We start from the raw sequence: 18,554 nt of genomic DNA on the forward strand, positions 1-18,554 counted from the left end.
ATGATAATTAGTCTTCTGGTAACTCAGAGATTGATCATTAAGCTTTTATTAAGTCATAATCATGTCTTCATAATAACATTTTACTTTTTTTTACCATTTGCAGCTTATATATTACAGCTTAGACATAATACTCTAATTTATCACATGTGATCACTTCTAACTTCAATACTCTTGTTTAAATACTTCATTTTTCTTTTTGCTGAAGCTGGATTATACTCATATGTATAAATGTTTTAGATTAAATGGCATTTGCATTGTAGTCTGATATTCTGGGCCATTAAGTTCTATGAACTTCACTCCTTCCACTTTCCCTTTTCTAATTTATAAGTAAGCTACGCTGACCTTTGATCTCTTCCTGTAAAACTCCTTGCATTATTGTATTATTCATTATACTTTGTCCCCTCTGTTCATTCCATGTAAAGCAAAACATGATTGTTTTAGGAATTAGTATGACTTTAGTGATTATTATTCCTATCAGGGGTAAGCTGATATTTCATCCTACTAAGGCAGAATTAAATTGAATCCAGCAGAAAAAAAAGATGTTTTCATATCTGACTTTTTGGGAGGTATGTAATATTTACTTTTCTTGTCACATTTTATGAAAGCAAAGATTTCTTAGGCTCATGGATAGAGAGAATAGAGTCTATGGTGGGAGAATTGCCTGAGCACATGAGCATGAGGTGGCGTGTTACATTGTGTTCATAGTCACAAACCAAGAAGGTACTGTTTTATTGGTTTACAGACCAGGACACATAGGATGGTGTTAACTGTATTTACGCTGTGTGATTTTTGTTTTGTTTTGTTTTCCTTCATGGTTAAGCCTCTCTGGAAATGCTTTCAGAGTCATCCTTACAAATGTGTTTCTTACGTATTCTAAACTCCATCAAGTTAACAGATTCTGTCCTCAACTTCATTCAATGTGCCTTATCTTTTATTCTGAATACCTGCATGCAACAGGTAAATGAATATAGTTGTATACAAAGACAGAGATCCACAACCGAACATTGTGCAGAAAGTGAGGGACTTTGAACACTCAGTGCTAGATGAGATATTTCCATCCACCTTTCCCAGTAGGGATCAGGGACCCTTCTTCAAGAGGAGGTAGAAGGAGTGGGAGAGCCAGAAAGGATTGAGGACAGCATCTTAATAAACACAGAAGAGCTGATCCACAGAGACTATGGCTGTGTGTCCAGGACCTGCAAGGGTCTGTGACAGACAGAGTCCTGGAGCTAAGAGGGGAATTAAATGCACTCCCCAGAAGCTATCAACAATGGCTAAGCACTTGCAAATGAAAATTTATTTTCTCCAAGGGAGTCTCACTGGGCCAACAAAGTGTTTCTAAGGGTAGGCCCCATGCCCAGCAGTTATTGACCTATAAAAAACTGAACTTAAGGATATCACTTTAGAAGCTTTGCCTCACAATGCCTTACATGTGTTTTACATATATATTATGACTTGTGTTTTTTTTTTTTTTACAACTATAGTATTCCGGTGTGTGTGTGTGTGTGTGTGTGTGTGTGTGTGTGTGTGTTCGTGAACCTGCATTTTTGTGTCTATCTCTGCTCTTTTTGCTTTTTCTGGTTTTGGATTATTATTATTATTATTATTATTATTATTATTATTATTATTATTTATTTGCCTGATTGTAATAGATAGAAAGTGAGTGGGTCCTACTTGAGGAGGTGGGAAGAAACTGTGAAGAACTGGGAAAGAGAAAGTATAAACAGAGTACATTCCATGATTAAAATCAATACTCAATAAAAACACACAAAATTAAAAGTTGTAAATTACTGAAAATAATAAGATATTAAAGAAAAAGGAAACAAAATCACATAAGATATACCAAATAATATCAACATAAATATACAAACATTTTGGAATTTTTAAAAAATTATGGAGTTCAAAGCTAAACAAAGAATTCACAGCTGAGGAATGCCGAAAGGCTGAGAAACACATAAAGAAATTTTCAACATCTTTAGTCATAAGGGAAATGCAAATCAAAACAACCCTGAGATTTCACCTCACACCAGTGAGAATGGCTAAGATCAAAAACTCAGGTGACAGCAGATGCTGGCGAGGTTGCGGAGAAAGAGGAACACTTCTCCATTGTTGGTGGGATTGTGGACTGGTACAACCATTCTGGAAATCAGTCTAGAGGTTCCTCAGAAAATTGGACATTGAATTACCAGAGGACCCAGCTATACTTCTCTTGGGCATACCCAAAAGATGCCCCAACATATAACAAAGACACATGGTCCATTATGTTCATAGCAGCCTCATTTATAATAGCCAGAAGCTTGAAAGAACCCAGATGCCCTTCACCAGAGGAATGGATACAGAAAATGTGGTACATCTACAGAATGGAATAGTACTCAGCTATCAAAAACAATGACTTTATGAAATTCATAGGCAAATGGATGAAACTGGAAAATATCATCCTGAGTGAGGTAACCCAATCACAGAAAAACACACATGGTATGTACTCATTGATAAGTGGCTATTAGCCCAAATGCTTGAATTACCCTAGATGCACAGAATACATGAAGCTCAAGAGGGAAGACCAAAATGTGAATGCTTCACTCCTTCTTTAAAAGGGCAACAAGAATATCCTTGGCAGGGAATAGGGAGGCAAAGTTTAGAACAGAGGCAGAAGGAACACCTATTCAGAGCCTGCCCCACATGTGGCCCATACGTATACAGCCACCCAATTAGATAAGATGGATGAAGCAAAGAAGTGCAGGCCGACAGGTACCGGATGTAGATCTCTCCTGAGAAACACAGCCAGAATACAGCAAATACATAGGCGAATGCCAGCAGCAAAACAGTGAACTGAGAACGGGACCCCCGTTAAAGGAATCAGAGAAAGGACTGGAAGAGCTTGAAGGGGCTCAAGACCCCATATGAATAACAATGCCAACCACCCAGTGCTTCCAGGTACTAAGCCACTACCCAAAGAATATACATGGACTGACCCTGGGCTCCAACCTCATATGTAGCAATGAATAGCCTAGTAAGAGCACCAGTGGAAGGGGAATCCCTTGGTCCTGCCAAGACTGAACCCCTAGTGATCGTGATTGTTGAGGGGAGAGCGGTAATGAGGGGAGGATGGGGAGAGGAACACCCTTATAGAAGGGGAGGGGGAGGTGTTAGGGGTATGTTGGCCTGGAAATCAGGGAAAGGGAATAACAATCAAAATGTAAATAAGAAATACTCAAGTTAATAAAGATAAAAAAATTGACCTATATTTAAGAAACCATTTTGTAAAGACTTATGTGTAAATTTACATATTTAGTTATTGAGAATAGGCAAAACTAAGGAAGCCAAAAATAGCCCTCATTCATTAGCAAGGGAGGCATTTACTGGAAAGGTTGGGATGATTAGTCATAACAAAGGGAACATGTAGAGTAACAAAAATATTCTTTGTTCCTGTAATGAAAGGTACATAATATTCTACATTTTAGTAATATACAGGGCATTAAAACAAAAAGAACAACCACACCGTCCATTTTGTATATTTTAATAATCTTGTATCAGTTTTGGTTCTCCATTATGTGGACTGTACTACACCAATGTAATTGATGACAACAGGAGATCTATACACAAACTAGTAAAAATATGTAGCAGAGAATGGCCTTGTCAGACATCAGTGGGAGGAGAGGCCCTTGGTCTTGGGAAGGCTCAATGCACCTGTGTAAGGGAATGTCAGGGTAGGGAGGTGGGAACGTTGAGTGGGTGGGCGAGCACCCTCAAAGAAGAAGGTATAAGGGTTTTCCATAAGGGTATAACATTTGAAATGTAAATAAATAAAATATCCAATAACAAGATATCCCTTTCTCTATAGCATATTTAATCATTCTACAGACTCAAAGTATTATAAGAATAAATTGATCTGCTTCAATAGGAATTATTGATTTTATTTGATGCATCTAAACATCTTATTTTATTTTATATGTATAAATGACTGCATATATATATATACATATATATATATATATATATATATATGTATATATATATATATATGCCTGTTGCCTGCAGAAGTCAGAAGAAAAAGGGAGTTAGTTACAGCCAGTCATGAACTACGAGGTAAGTACGTGTTTCTAAACCCAGATTCTCTGTAAGAGTAACAGGTCATCTTAAATGCTGTGTTTTGGCTTCTGCCTCTAAGGTGTCATTAGTTTTAAAATCATACTTAAGAGTTTTTGAATATATGATCAATAAAATGGCACCCTTATATTTTGTTGTATTTTATTATTAAAATTAAAAACCAATTAAAATGGGTTGTATTAAAAGGAAATGTATATACAACTTGCTGATATTTAACAGATAATAATCTCATAAAGTATAATATGACATTAGGTAGATTTAGTTGCACGTAATTACATGCTACCCACAAATTTGAGATACAAAAATAAAATGGAAACCATTTATGTAGTATAGGAGACTAGTTCAAGACAGAGGAAAACATAATGAATAAAAACATTGTAAAAATCTATCAATTTGGATAGGAAGTATACGTTAATATTTTAAAAATTAAAACTGTTATTACATTGTGACTCAAGCTTCTATTCCATGTTCTCATTATTTAGTATGCTAATCACATATAACCTTGTAATAGTAATATAAAGAAATAAAATATGTTTATCATCTTAAAAACATTAGTCGATAATAAGTTAAAATAATTAACACTTATTGCTTTTCTTTCAATTTTACAGTAACATCACATAAATAAATTAAACTCCAAGTAATGCTTCAGAAATTAAATAACTTGATTACAAGAACTTAACCTAATGCTGTAACCACTAAGAATAGTTACAAATTAAATACTAAGACTCATGAACACAAACTTACAGTAAGTCTAATCGTAAAACAATTGAAAAAAGTATTTAGATTGAAATTCCATGAGAATTCTCAAAACCAATCAAAACCTGAAAGAAATATAGTAAGTGAAATTGATTTCTTGGGTGCAAGTGCCTCTTTTATTTCCTTTACAATGGGAATGACAGCTGTACCCTAGCTTTGCAAATACAGTGGGTGGGCTGAGCGCACAGTATTTCTAACCATCCTTAGGCCTAAGCATGGAAGCTTATTCCTTCCATAGAATCTAATCCTCTTGCAAGTCTGGACCTTCAAGTCTTCACCTTCCAGCCTCTGTCTGCTAACTTAGGCCATATTGTACTAACCACAATTCTTTTCACTACAGTAGCCCATAAAATGTTACAGAGCATATACCACATTTAGGTCATTTTTGAGGTTCATTGATCTACACATTGACCACCATAATAAAGCCAGATTAGTTACATTAGAAAGGAAATGGGTAGGGATTTGTAATAACATCCCAAATATGACACAGCTAATAATGTGGCAGAGAGATTATCAGTTTAAAACACTGGTTATACATTTACAAAGAATTCAGTTTTTAATTAAGTAAAGGTCTAGTTTTAGGTCCTATTTTCATAATAATTTAAAATAATAAAAATTAATGCAAAACAAAAGAATAAACCTAGGTAAGTTAATTCATTACTATCTATATTAAGACTGTCCTGTTACAATTAATTTTTTATTTGCAGAACATCTCACATTGAACTTGTGCTTCCATTGAATAACATACAATCTGGCAGCCAATTCTCTGACATAGAGGAGGAAATGTCACTTTCATAGAGGGTAATAATAAATAAATCCTGAGGTTCAGTGAGTTGGGTTGAAATGCTTTCATGCTGAATCCTCCAGCCACAGCAGGATGGACCCAGAGTTCTTCCCATGGATGTCTATGTGCTGGCTGACCTGCTCTATGTAATAAACTCCTGGATTTGCCTTGAACTTTATATTCTCTGTTCTGCTTCCTTCTCTGTACAAGACCATTTTAATTTCCCTGGAGAATTAAGGTTTCTGAATTCTGCTCCAAGGTTTCAGGTGGGTGAACGGGAATGGAAGCATAAAAGAAGCTTGTTTTTAATCACACGCCAAAGTTGGTGTAATTCCTGAGTAAAAGTTGATCGAATCATTAAGCTTATGTTAAAGGATGAATAGAAATTTCATCTTTTCTGTTCATTTTGCTCATTAGAAAGATTTCCAATTCCTCCTTTCTTCCATACAAATTGCTCATTAGAACATCCTAACTTTCTACTCCCTCCTACAAGCGAAATTTCTATCCTGCTAGGACTTCTATTCCCAGTGGCAACCACAGTCTAGTGTTTGAGCAGGGGAAGGAAAATATACTCACATAGCCAGAGACAGTCAACTACCTACCTTTTGTTCCAAATAAAGAATGAAATCTTCCACTTAATGTTAGTTTTTAAAAGGTATATGCCTATATTGTGAGTTACATTCAAGATGATTTTTTTAGTTTCATCATACTTATCAAGAGGCTCATAGATATTCAAATACTACAATTTGTTCCAGCAAAGCATTCAATTCTCCTTTTCTTTAATTAGCTTAATATTATTTGTTTTCCTATCTAAATTTGCCACTTCCTTCTTTCTCTATTGTTAATCCAGTGGGCTACCAAAGTAAACTAGGCTGTCCTATTGTGTATTTGTATTAACAATATTCATATTTTTTATTTCACAAACATTTTCTATACAGCTTTCACAGAAGAATAATTCTCTGATTTGTGCCAGTGACTGTCCTGTGTGGTTCAGAATATAAATATCATCATTCATATTTGGCTTTACTTCAGAATTTCAATTTGGTCTCCCCAAGTCAAGTTTTTTATGCTGTAACATAGATTATAATAAATGTATATTGTATATGATGTCAAAATCATTGGTTTATCATCATTTTCTATGAAAAAAAATCCTGCCAGGCATTATTATTGGAAAATAGGAACTTGCTTGGGACTATGAAACTCAGTTCCATACATATCTTCTGGATGACTAATGAATATTAAAAGTCTATCAGATCCACTAAAATATGGAGTTCCCCTGATGTAACATCAATAACATCAACATAATATTTCCTAAAATAGAAGTCAGCAAAGCACAAGTATTATCAGTTTTAACAGTAACTAGGAACATTTGCTTAAATGAAGTATCTAGAAAAATATTGCAGAAAATATTAATCACACCATCCTTGTGAAGGAAAACGTTAATAAATGAGATATAAGAAACATGCCTGTCAGATATAAGAGCTCTGCTATAGAAAAGAGCTGTTCAATATTAAGCATAGGGTGGTAGATTGAAGGGCGAGGGGGAGAGGATTGCCAGAATTTTGAGGTTATCCTGCTTCTGCATAGAGAGTGTTGACATCTCTATCTGGGAGAGTATCTCCCTCAAAATCAAGAAAATAAAAAGATCAGATCAGTGGAAAAATAACATTAAAAACAAGAAAATCATCTTTTAAATATATGCTAAGAATCAGATATTTAAAGAAGATATACTGAGCCTGGATCAATTTTAAAGTTTGTTTGAACATCCTGGAATCCTGGACATTCTCCCTCCATCACTCCTTAGTGTTCAGTGGTTTTCTGAAAGAGAAGCAATGGATAGGAGCAAAACTTATAGTATTAAATTCTCAAAGGGCTAATAAAATACGATTTTAAAATTGTATAAAAAATTAAATAAAAATCAATGACTCAGATGTGGTTTTAAATTTAGAGAATTATGTCTTTATATATTCTTATTCATTCTGACTCCTCTACTCATGGGAATATCATGTCTGGTAAGAAACAATGCATAAGCATACAGATTTTTCTGTGTAATATTGTGGCATTAGCACTCTGCTATAAATGGAAAGAGACTTTCTGATGAGCATAAGTGAGATGTAAAATTGTTGTTAACTGGGGAGAGAAAAGGCCCCAAAATGCACGGCATCCCATTGGTTAAAGCATTCACCTCAATTTTCTTGCTGTGGAATTAAGTAAAAAGCTGAAAAGAGGCTTCAGTTCTGAACAGAAGAATTTACAAAACCTTTCTTTCCAGAAAATCTAAAAGTCATCCAAATTTATAGGCGTGAAGAGTAGCATGAAAAAAATTGGAATATTCATAAAATGACCACTGCAGTGTTTACATTCAATTTTCTCCATGGATTTTTTAGGAAAATATCATAAAATATTAAAAGGAAAAATTATATCAGAGAGATGAATCATAGTTAATAACATAAATTCACTCAATTTAGTTCTAATTGCGTCCTTGTTATTAAGCAGTATATTCTTATTAAGAACTATCTATAATTCACTGGCACTTAGCGTGAGGTTATTTATGCACAGGAGATATGTTATCAGAAATAATCAAAAGCCATTTCTCATTAAATGCTGTCTTAATGGCCTTTCCCATCATTTTCAGACCTAAAAATGAGGAACTAATGTTATATGGAATGTACCAGTTTAGTTTGGCTTGTGCACACCTTGAGAGGCTAAAATCCAAGGTAATAATACTAATCACCTTGGCTTCAAGTGATGGGGAAGTCCATCACACAGGGTAGAAGGCACTCTACTGCATCACCACATAGTAAAAGAATTATGAGGGAAAAGCAGAGTTGAGGTAGCAAAGTGTTTTATGAAAGTATCCTTAGAATTTATCCAGCCCAGAAAAATGTATTCAGTCTCCAAAGAATCATCAGTGTCCCCAAATGACCAAATCACCCCCGAAAAGGCCCAGCCATGTCTTAAATATTCTTATTTCAGAATAAAACAAAACAAAACAACAAAAAGAAACTAACAGTAACTCATTGCAGTGTGGGTTTTACTAAGAACCACTGATTAAACATAGCAAGAAAGTGCAAGAAAAACAGCCTAAGAAGTATATGTTAATTCATTCTGCCTGTGACTAGAGTCCTCATCTTATACCTTTTCAGTCCAATATAATAATGGGCTATAATAAAAATGAAATTTTGACATGCTTGACCGACAAGAGCAAATTACTTAGATAATATAGCAAGAAACAGCAGGGTCCTGTATTCCACTTTCTCCTTCAGGGTGTCTAGATACCACTGTACAGGGCAGGGAATGATGGTGGATATTCAGGACTGCGTGAATCAGCAGGATCCCGGTTACACAGAGAGTGCCACGTTTGTGGGTGGGGTGTGGTTCAGGGAGAAGAAGATCCTCTCATAAGATTTTAGTGTTATACCTCTCTTAGACAATATGCAAGAAACAGTTTTCTCAGAGGATATTCAGTGAAACAGGTAAGCATACACTTTATTTTGGTTAAAAAAATGGCTTATAGGAAAATGAAGAGTGACGAAGGATGTGTGTAAGCCACTGGTTTGAGCTTAACTGGATGCGGAATCCCTCCTTTGTATGTAGAGGCTTTACAGCAATATCAGGCTCATGATGAGCAGCTTCTCTCCTGGAGAGAAGACATTGAACCTCTAATTTTGCTAAGGAATATGGGAAATTTCTCAGATAGAATACATGGTGGTTGGGCTCCCAAAATCAGACCTGCTGGGGAAGGGAAGTCCACCGTTTTGCACCCAGGTCAGGGGAGTTATTCAGATATGATAGACTATGACCTATAGAACTCTCACAAAGTATAATATAAAAATATTCCAAAGAAATATGAGAGTCTGTAAACTCTTTTTTATTTAATAGCCTCATTTTTAAATTTTATTTTTCTTGGATATTTTATGTATTTACATTTCAAATGTTATCCCCTTTCTTCCCTCTCCCATACCTTGTCCCTCTTCCCCCTGTGTCTATGAGAATACTCCCATTCCCCCACCACCGACTCCAACTTCAACGACCTGGCATTACTCTACATTGGAGAAATGAGCCTTCAAAGGACCAAGGCTATTTTCCTCTAATTGATGCTGGACAATGTCATCCTCTGCTCTCATATGTGGCTGGAATCATCGGTCCCTCCATGTGTCTGCTCTATGCTACCTGATCTGCCCTGGCTTCTACAGTCCCAAAGAATTACTTCTTATCTCCACTGGGAAGCACTCTCCCCTTGTGATGCTCTCCCATTCTTCCACCCCATTTACTAAGTTATTTTGAGAAGTGATAGTTTCAAGTAAGAAACAAGACAAAAGACTATAATAAGTGCATTGCAAAAAGAATAAAATAAATGCAGGAAGAAGATAGATTGTGTGAGAATAAAAGAAAAGAAAAAAAGAGCTGTGCAAAGTTTCCATTGCATTTGGTCATAAACCACAACACAATTTATTCTTTTAAAAATAGTGACAGTATGAAACCTAAAGAATATCTCAAATAATATTTGTTATCAAGAACTATTATCTACTTCATTGTGAATGAGTCCTTGAGAATAATAAACCATTAATGAGTCCATCCTTTGTACCTATCAAGTGCAATGCTAACTCATTCCTAAAGATATACATTTAAGCAGGCATAACAACAATTTGCAATAGAATATTCAGAAACTATCTAGATCAGGTATGAAAGATATACATAAACAGCTCTCAGTGGAATTTTTTCATGAGCCTCTGAATATGGCTGAACTTCTCCTGATGTCCTATATGACAGTATAGGATAATATATGTTACTATGAAAGGTGAATGGTGAACAACCCAGTAGCCCTGATACTTGCTGTTTTCTAGTGTGAGTGGTAAAATGCTCTGACCAACAGCAAGATAAGGAAGAAAGGGTTGGTTGGGTTTAGATTTCCAAGTTACAGCTAATCATTTTGAGGAAATCATGGCAGAAACTTAAGCAGCTAATCACATCACATTAATAGTCAAAAGCAGAGAAACCAGTGCACACGTACTTGTTTCTTGCTTGCTAAGCAAGCATTGTTCACTCTTAGGCAACTTAACTGTCTTGGCAATGTGAAGAGTATCTCTGGTTTTTAGAGGGAAGAATTATTAAAGTCGTTTTAAAATAAATATTGATGCTCCTTTTAATTTTAACACTATTACAATTGCAATGTGTAACTACATTAGCATGAAAACAAACAAGATTAAATAGATGTCAAATAGAGACAATCATTCTAAATCAATATTGATAATAAATTGTTAGCTGAAATGGAATTCTTCTATTTTCCTACTGACTACAGGGTATAGATAATTTCAAGCTTTTCTTCCCTCTTTACTGTTCTTTAAATAGGAACAATACTGTTACCTTCTATGATTAACTCTACCAGTATCTATCTTGTGAAATTTTAAATTGGTGTCTTCTTTTATAATTATATAATTTATTTACTTTCTAGTCATGGACACTCCTACTCAGTTTCCCCTCCCACAGTTCCTTATTCCATTACTCCTTCACCTCTGAGAAGATGTTTTCCCCACCCAACCAGGTTTCTATCTTCTCTGGGGTCTCAAGTCTCTCAAGAATGAAGCACATCTCACATTGAGGCAGAGGAAGACTTCTGCTGCATATGTACCAGGGCCCTCAGATCAGAATGCATACGCTCCTGGTTGGTGGTTCAGTCTCTGGGTGCTCCCTGGGGTCTGGGTTAGTTGAGACTGCTGGTCTTCTTATAAGGTAATTCTCCTGTTAAGCTTCAATCCTTCCCCTAGTTCAAACATAGGGGTCCCCAACTTCAGTCCAATGGTTGGGTGTATGTATCTTCTCTGTCTCTGTCAGCTGCTGGTAGGGCCTCTCAGAGGACAGCCATACTAGCTCCTGTCTGTAAGAACATCACAGGATAGTAGTATCAAGTTTTGTCCCCAACTCCCCATGAGATGGATCCCAGGTTGGGCTGGCCAATGGACCTTCTTTCCTTCAGTCTCCTCCATTTTTGTTGCTGCAGTTCTTTTAGACAGAAACAATTATGGGTTAGGAATTTTGACTGTGGGTTAATATCACAATCCCTCTGCTTGAGACCATTTATCTTCTAGAGGTGAACTCTTTGAGTTCCCTTTCCCCAATGTTAGACATTTTGGCTAAGGTCACCCCCAAATGATATCTGATAGTGTCTCACCTCCAGCGTCTCTGGTACTTACTAGAAGCACCACCTTCTCCAACTCCCCTAGGCTGCTTATTTCCATTCATTCTCTTGGCCCTCTAGCTTTTCTTCTGCTCCATCTCCCCATATCAGGTCCTGTTCCCCTTTTCCCTACAGCTTCCCTCTCCCACATAGGTTCCTCCCTCCCTCTGCCTCCCATAATTATTTCCTTTCCCATTCTAAGTGGGATTGAAGCATCCTAACTTGGATATTTCTGCTTGTTACACTTCTTAAGTTCTATAGGTTTTATTCAAGGTATTCTGTACTTTTTGGCTACCATCCATTTGTCAGTGAGTACATACAATGCATGGCATTTTGGGTTTGAGTTACCTCACTCAGGATGATATTTTCTAGTTCCATCCATTTTCCTGCAAAACTCATGATGCTCTCGTTCTTGATAGCTGAATAGTATTGCATTGGGCAAATGAACCATATTTTCTGTATCCATTCTTACATTGTGGGACATCTGGGTTGTTTCCAGTTTCTGGCTATCACAAATAAGACTGCTATGAATACAGTGAAGCACATTCCCCTGTCACATGGTGGGACATCTTTTGGGTATATGCTCAAGAGGGGTATGGCTGAGTCAGTGATTATATTAAGAAATTCAGGATAATCTTATAATCCTGTAAGCATTACATACACTTCTGATTTTTGAGTTAAGCTATATGGATTTTGAGTACCTTGCTTAATTTGTTTGACTTAGAACCTGCCATCCCTATCTTGTTTGTGTCAGTATAGAATGTCCATGCCTCTGGAATTGGTTGTCTTTATAATATGTGGAAGAATCCAATTAGTACATTTTATAAACTATATACATTTGCCTTTTTGATATTTGTTATCAGTTTCTCCTGAGTCGTTATTTCAAGCTCTTTGCCAATCTTCACTGATCACAATCACATGATACAACATTAGTAAGAAGTACTGTGATTTTGGCTAGATCTGTTCCTGATAATCGACTTGCTCTTATTTTTGTTCTGATAATTCATTCAGAAATATATGTCTTCAGTATTTTACTTTGTTTATAACCTAAGAAAATCTATTCCATAATATATCTTCCCTTTTCACAATAAGCCCAGTAGGAGAATGAGTTGAAGGCAAAATGACCAAAATACAATGAAATTTAGAATCAATTTGGTCCACATATACATCTTACAGTCTGTTCTACAAGTATTAACTCTTTTTCTGCTTCAGCTATTAGATATCTCAGACTGTTTAAAATTGAATCTCCTTGTAATGATTGAAAAAAATTACTTAACTAGTAAGTACTTGATCCAATTATAGGCTTCATACAGTTATTAATACCCACTCATTTTTTAAAATAATTTTGCAATTCAGCCCTACGAATCTGTACTTTTGAGGTTGAAGTTTTGTTGACTGATTTTATAACCCAAATAACTAAGGGAATATTTATTATCTTTTTTTTTTCTGGATCAATCTGAAATACCGGCATGTCAGAATTCTTTGTGTTCTTTTAAACATTTTCTCTAAAACATCTTCATCAGAATAGGCCAAAAATGTCATCTATGTAATGATCAATGATAGACTGAGTAAATTGCTTTTGTATTATTTCTAATGGTTGTTGCAAAAAAAATGACATAAAATTGGACTACTTAACATTCACTGTAGAAGTACCTTCCAATGGTATCTTTTTTGTATCATTGTTCTTCAGAGTAAGTATTGAGAAGGCAAACATCAGATCCTGTATCTACCAAACCTTCTATTTCAACAACATTCACCTATACTATTACTTTGGGTATCTGATCATTAACTGTTTACCAGAACACATGTTTTTGAGTGGTCCCCAAAGCCCTTGTCCTTTCTAATAGAGTGGCACTGCCATTGATTTAAGGAAACAATAATAGCTGAGCAATTTTATTCTCTGCATTAATTCACATCTCCTTTTCATCTATAACATAATTTCAATTTTTTCCTTTCTATCCCCATCTGCTATACCTAAATTTCCAATAAATCCCTCAGAAGCAAATACACTTCTTACCAAGATTATGTCTATAGTTCCTGAAGGTAAAGTACCATAAACCATAAACATCAGTGGTTAACTGGAACTTTCAGCTTTTGGGATCATGGGGCATATGTGTGACCAGATCCAAAATTGCACTTCCATTTATAGTATGTATAAGATTAGAAATGTTTAGTTTTGATTTTCTTGCCCTCTTGGTACGTCCTGCATGATCAAATTAAGATAGCTTGTATTGTTTGCTGCAGGGCCTCCAGATGACAGCCTCTCAGTTTGTTTCCCAATTGTTAGAAGTTAATTTCTATATGTCTCTTGGATGTACGATCCTTAGACCAATGTTTGCCCCTTTCATACCAGCTACAATACCCTGGATGCCTGTGTGCTTAATAGCAGCCAGATCCTGCTTGTCCTCTTCTATGAATAACATATTCTCCAGAGTCAATGAACCTGCTACTTTGAGCTCTGAATCTTTTAGCCTTACAGTTTCTTTGGAAATGGTTAAATTAACCACAAGTCAAGCATCAGCCATTTTGATTACTGAGACTTCTAGTTATGGCTTGTCATATAATATTGGCATGATGGTCCCAAAAGTCAATACCATTAGTCTTTTTTATCCATTTGTCTAACAGTGCTCCTTCTGCTTTCAATGCTCTGGTTTCTCTCTTACATCAGCATTTCCATCTACAAATGCTAGATTTCTGTCTATGATTATGTGGTTTTGGCTAGGATATGGCTCTATTTACAGCTGAACCCAGTATCTGTAAGACGACAGTAAAGGCTTTTGAAAGACCCTGTATTACCTTAGCGAATTAGGTGAATATTTTTCCAAGTTCTTCAATCATATCTCAAGCTCCTAGAGTTCCAACACATCATTGTTCAATTATGACATTATCAGATTTGATTTGTTCTTGCAGGGTAGGATAACTCCTTTCACCCAGCATTTGGTCTTTTGCAACATTTTTACCCCTTGCTACATTATGTTGTTCTGTTTCGTGGCTTAGTGGCTTCACCATTCCATTGTAAATGTTGACCAGCTTCTAGCACAGCTGACACCAATCTCTTCCAATCATTGGGAATAACTTGATGCTACATAGACCAGCTACTTAACGTTTCTTTAATGGATGAAGAATGCAAGCTATACAACACAATAGCCTCTTTAAAATGCCTTGGAAATAACATTTCTATTGGCCTTCATGTCAACTCATTATAAGCATCACTACCATCATTAGCAGGCATATTTTATACAAAGACTCGGAAGGTGCCTATGTATCCCCAGACAAATCTTCTGGCAGTGAACAAGCTTGAAAACTAACTTGTCCTCCTTGTACTGCCATCTGCTCTTCCCATCCACTTGTCTCAGGAAGAATCTCAACATCTCTGGCAGAGAAAGTGCATGGAGCTGGGCAGGGCATCAGTCTGCCTTCCAGTCTAGTTTGCTTCCCCTTTTCATCATGTAGTAAATTCATGATATCAGACAACAAGCCTGAATCCTTTTGCTCTCTTCCCATTGGCCCATTTTGCTTTACAAGCACTTCAATCACTATCAATAAACTTTCTAAGTACACAGACAACTCTGCAATGCTTTCTAACACAAGAGAATTGGGTTAAATTTCCAAGTTTGCAGCTTTCCCCCCAATATTTTTTCAAAATGGTATACATGGAAACTTCAAAGGAAAACAGAAAAATGCCTACAAGAACAAGGCAGGAAAGCACACAGCAGCAGCAGCTCCTTAAATAATATATCGCCAAACCATCAAAACCTGCCTATTGGAAGTAAAGTTTCCCATTATGGCTAAGCCTCATTCTGGGCACTACCTATAGGCTTAGATTCTTTTCAAAACCTACTTTGTTTGGGGTTCCTCAATGTGTCAACCTCCCTTCTAACGCACTGGCCACACGTAGGAGAATATAATGTTGTGAACCTGCTTAAAAATAGTTCCGTGGGCTGATTCTACTCTTCATTGTCATGATACCAGCAGCTCAGTTCAATAGCAAACACCAAACATGAATCAGTAGCCATGGTATGATCCTGCAGAAGTGACCAAAGTCAGCTGGAATCGCACAAAAAGTTCTTTGGTGCATTTGCTTCTGTGAAGTAAAGAGCAGTGAAGATCAGCAAAGAACACCAAAACGTTGTGAAATACAGCAATGCAAGAGTATCCTCTCACTGTCTGCAGGGTTCCATATATATTCTTTTGAAACATCATGCACCTTCTTATGTGTCTGTTTACAGTGAAACATCACATGACCTCTCATAAGACACCTGCTAGAAACATGTCAAGTAACACAACTGAGTGATTAAAGAAACCAGAAATTTCTACTTCAGGGCTTGAGAGACTGACCACACCCCTATCTAGTTGCAGTAATAAGAAGATCAGGCCCTGTAGTTTACCCAGAAATCACCTAACACTTTTGGCAGGGCCAGGGGTAAGCTGTCTCCAAAGACTTAAGTGTGGGAGAGATGGTCTGCTGCTTGTTAGCTCTGATAATGGATGGGCCATATGGACAGAGCAAGAGAATGTTCCCTAGTGGCATAAGTGCAGGAGAACTGGTGCGCTGAGCAGATCAGGTACCTCTCAGGCCCAAATCTATGGTTTTAAGTTGGCACACCACAACATCTACCCTATTGATGAACTACTGGTGTACATGAAGGGGCACGAAAAACATACAGGTTCCTTTGAGATTTTGCCTCTCCTGTGACTTTGACATATATGAATATAAAGAGTTATTATGGATAGAGTTTTTCTTAAAATCACCTGTTTTGTCATATCAACTATGAATGCTTTGAAAACATTACCCATTGTTGGTGTTTAGAATGCCAAGGCAAAGCAGTCAATTAAATGTGAAAACTTCTTTAGACCCTGGCACTGAGAAAGGAGCATTCATCCAGGTACAATATTTTTAAAGTAACAGTTATGCCTTCAAAATAAATAAATTTTTTTTATATTTCAAATAATCTCTTAAATAGAAATATGCCTACAAGACTTATAGAGCAGGGGATAAGTCTGACACAAGGAATAAATTCAAGTTTATTGTATTCACATGTTCAAAGTGCAGAAAACCTTCAGGGCAAGATACTAGACACAACTTTCCAGTGTGCTTGTTCTAAATGCTCTTTGTGTTAATAATCAGGGAGTTCTCTTACCATGTATAACTCAATTGTGCTTTAATTAGTTTGCATATATACAAGAACATATATAGCATACAAAACTACTACGTTTTGTACCATTGATGCAAAAACATGTCTTTTTTAGAGTTAATCTTAAATATATCATGATGTTACATTATTGATGATTTAAAAAATGAAATAAATACCTACCAATATGGATCACTGGATATGTAACCATATTGGAGTTTATTTATGTAATTTTTAATTCACAGATCAATAGTGTAGGGTAGATATTACTGATAAAATGTTATGAAATCACACGTTGGATCTCAAAAAATATTAAAGCATTTATATATTTGAGGATAGAAAATTCAGACAGAGAATCTTCAACAACATAAAATCCATAATTCTATGATATCTTTGTTTACCATTGCTATAATGTGATGTTACTTCCTAATAAACCTCTTTCTAAGTAGAGAATACACACTACAATTCTCATGAACAAGATTTCTTAAGGTTTACTCAGAGAAGCTTCACTATAAAAAATAAGCTGATTTAGCAGTGTATATAAGGGAAAATAAATACAAATATTTTTAAAATGCTTTTTTTCTTTTAAATTAATTTTAAATGTTTCAATTTTAAAAGTATTTTAAGTAGCAATATATGTCTTGGGTAAATATCAAACATAATATGTGTAAATGAGTCCAGGTCACAGACAAATTTGATATATGATAATTGGCTTTCCTGAGAAAAGTTGCCCTGCTAAGGGCAATAACCATTTCTCTAAGGAGTTAATCAGTGGAGACAATGCCGTAAAATTTTAGCTAAAGTCATTTTAGATTCAGTAAGTAGAATTTTCCTTGATTCTATAAATGCTAGAAAAGAAACACACACACACACACACACACACACACACACACACACACACACCTATCTATCTATCTACATAGAGAGAGAGAGAGAGAGAGAAAGTTTGTTATTTATTTCTTGCACACTTTCTAGTGTAACTTTGAATGTGATTCATATCCCTTTATTCTGCCAGAAATTCCTCATATATACTGATACAAATGTCTGATCCCCAGATTTATATAGGTTGTATGAGTATCATGTGCTATTGGTAGAACTAGAAGAACTGAATATACAGCAGGTAAATGGTTTTCTTGTATACCATGCAAAATTATCAATTTTATTTTGTTAAAAAAAAGGGCCTCATTTGATTCCCTTATCTATATGTAGGTTGCGTCATACACAGAAGGTGTCAAAAGTTTTAAAATGAATTACAGATATTTCTGTAATATAGGTTGCATCTATCCAATTGTGTTCTGCTATGTTTTAGATAATATTCCCTATGTTTCTATTGTACTCAAAGCTAGAAGTATATTGACTTCATATGATAGACCATTTCTTTGCATACTTAAACTCATGGAAAGGGTGTTTGGTTATTGAACTTCTAGTTGCCACTAAATTTCCTTTTACGGTAATGTTCAAATGAGTCATTCCGTGTTGTCTGTCCATCGTTCTTTAGAAAGACACAGACAAGAGACAATATTAGCCATTCCACAGTATTGAAGTACTTACAAGATTACAGAACATAATAAAATTTCCTTGATGTGTGGTTTCCTGC

The sequence above is a fragment of the Rattus rattus genome, chromosome 11 (assembly GCF_011064425.1).
Source record: "Rattus rattus isolate New Zealand chromosome 11, Rrattus_CSIRO_v1, whole genome shotgun sequence".
Taxonomy (NCBI): Eukaryota; Metazoa; Chordata; class Mammalia; order Rodentia; family Muridae; genus Rattus; species Rattus rattus.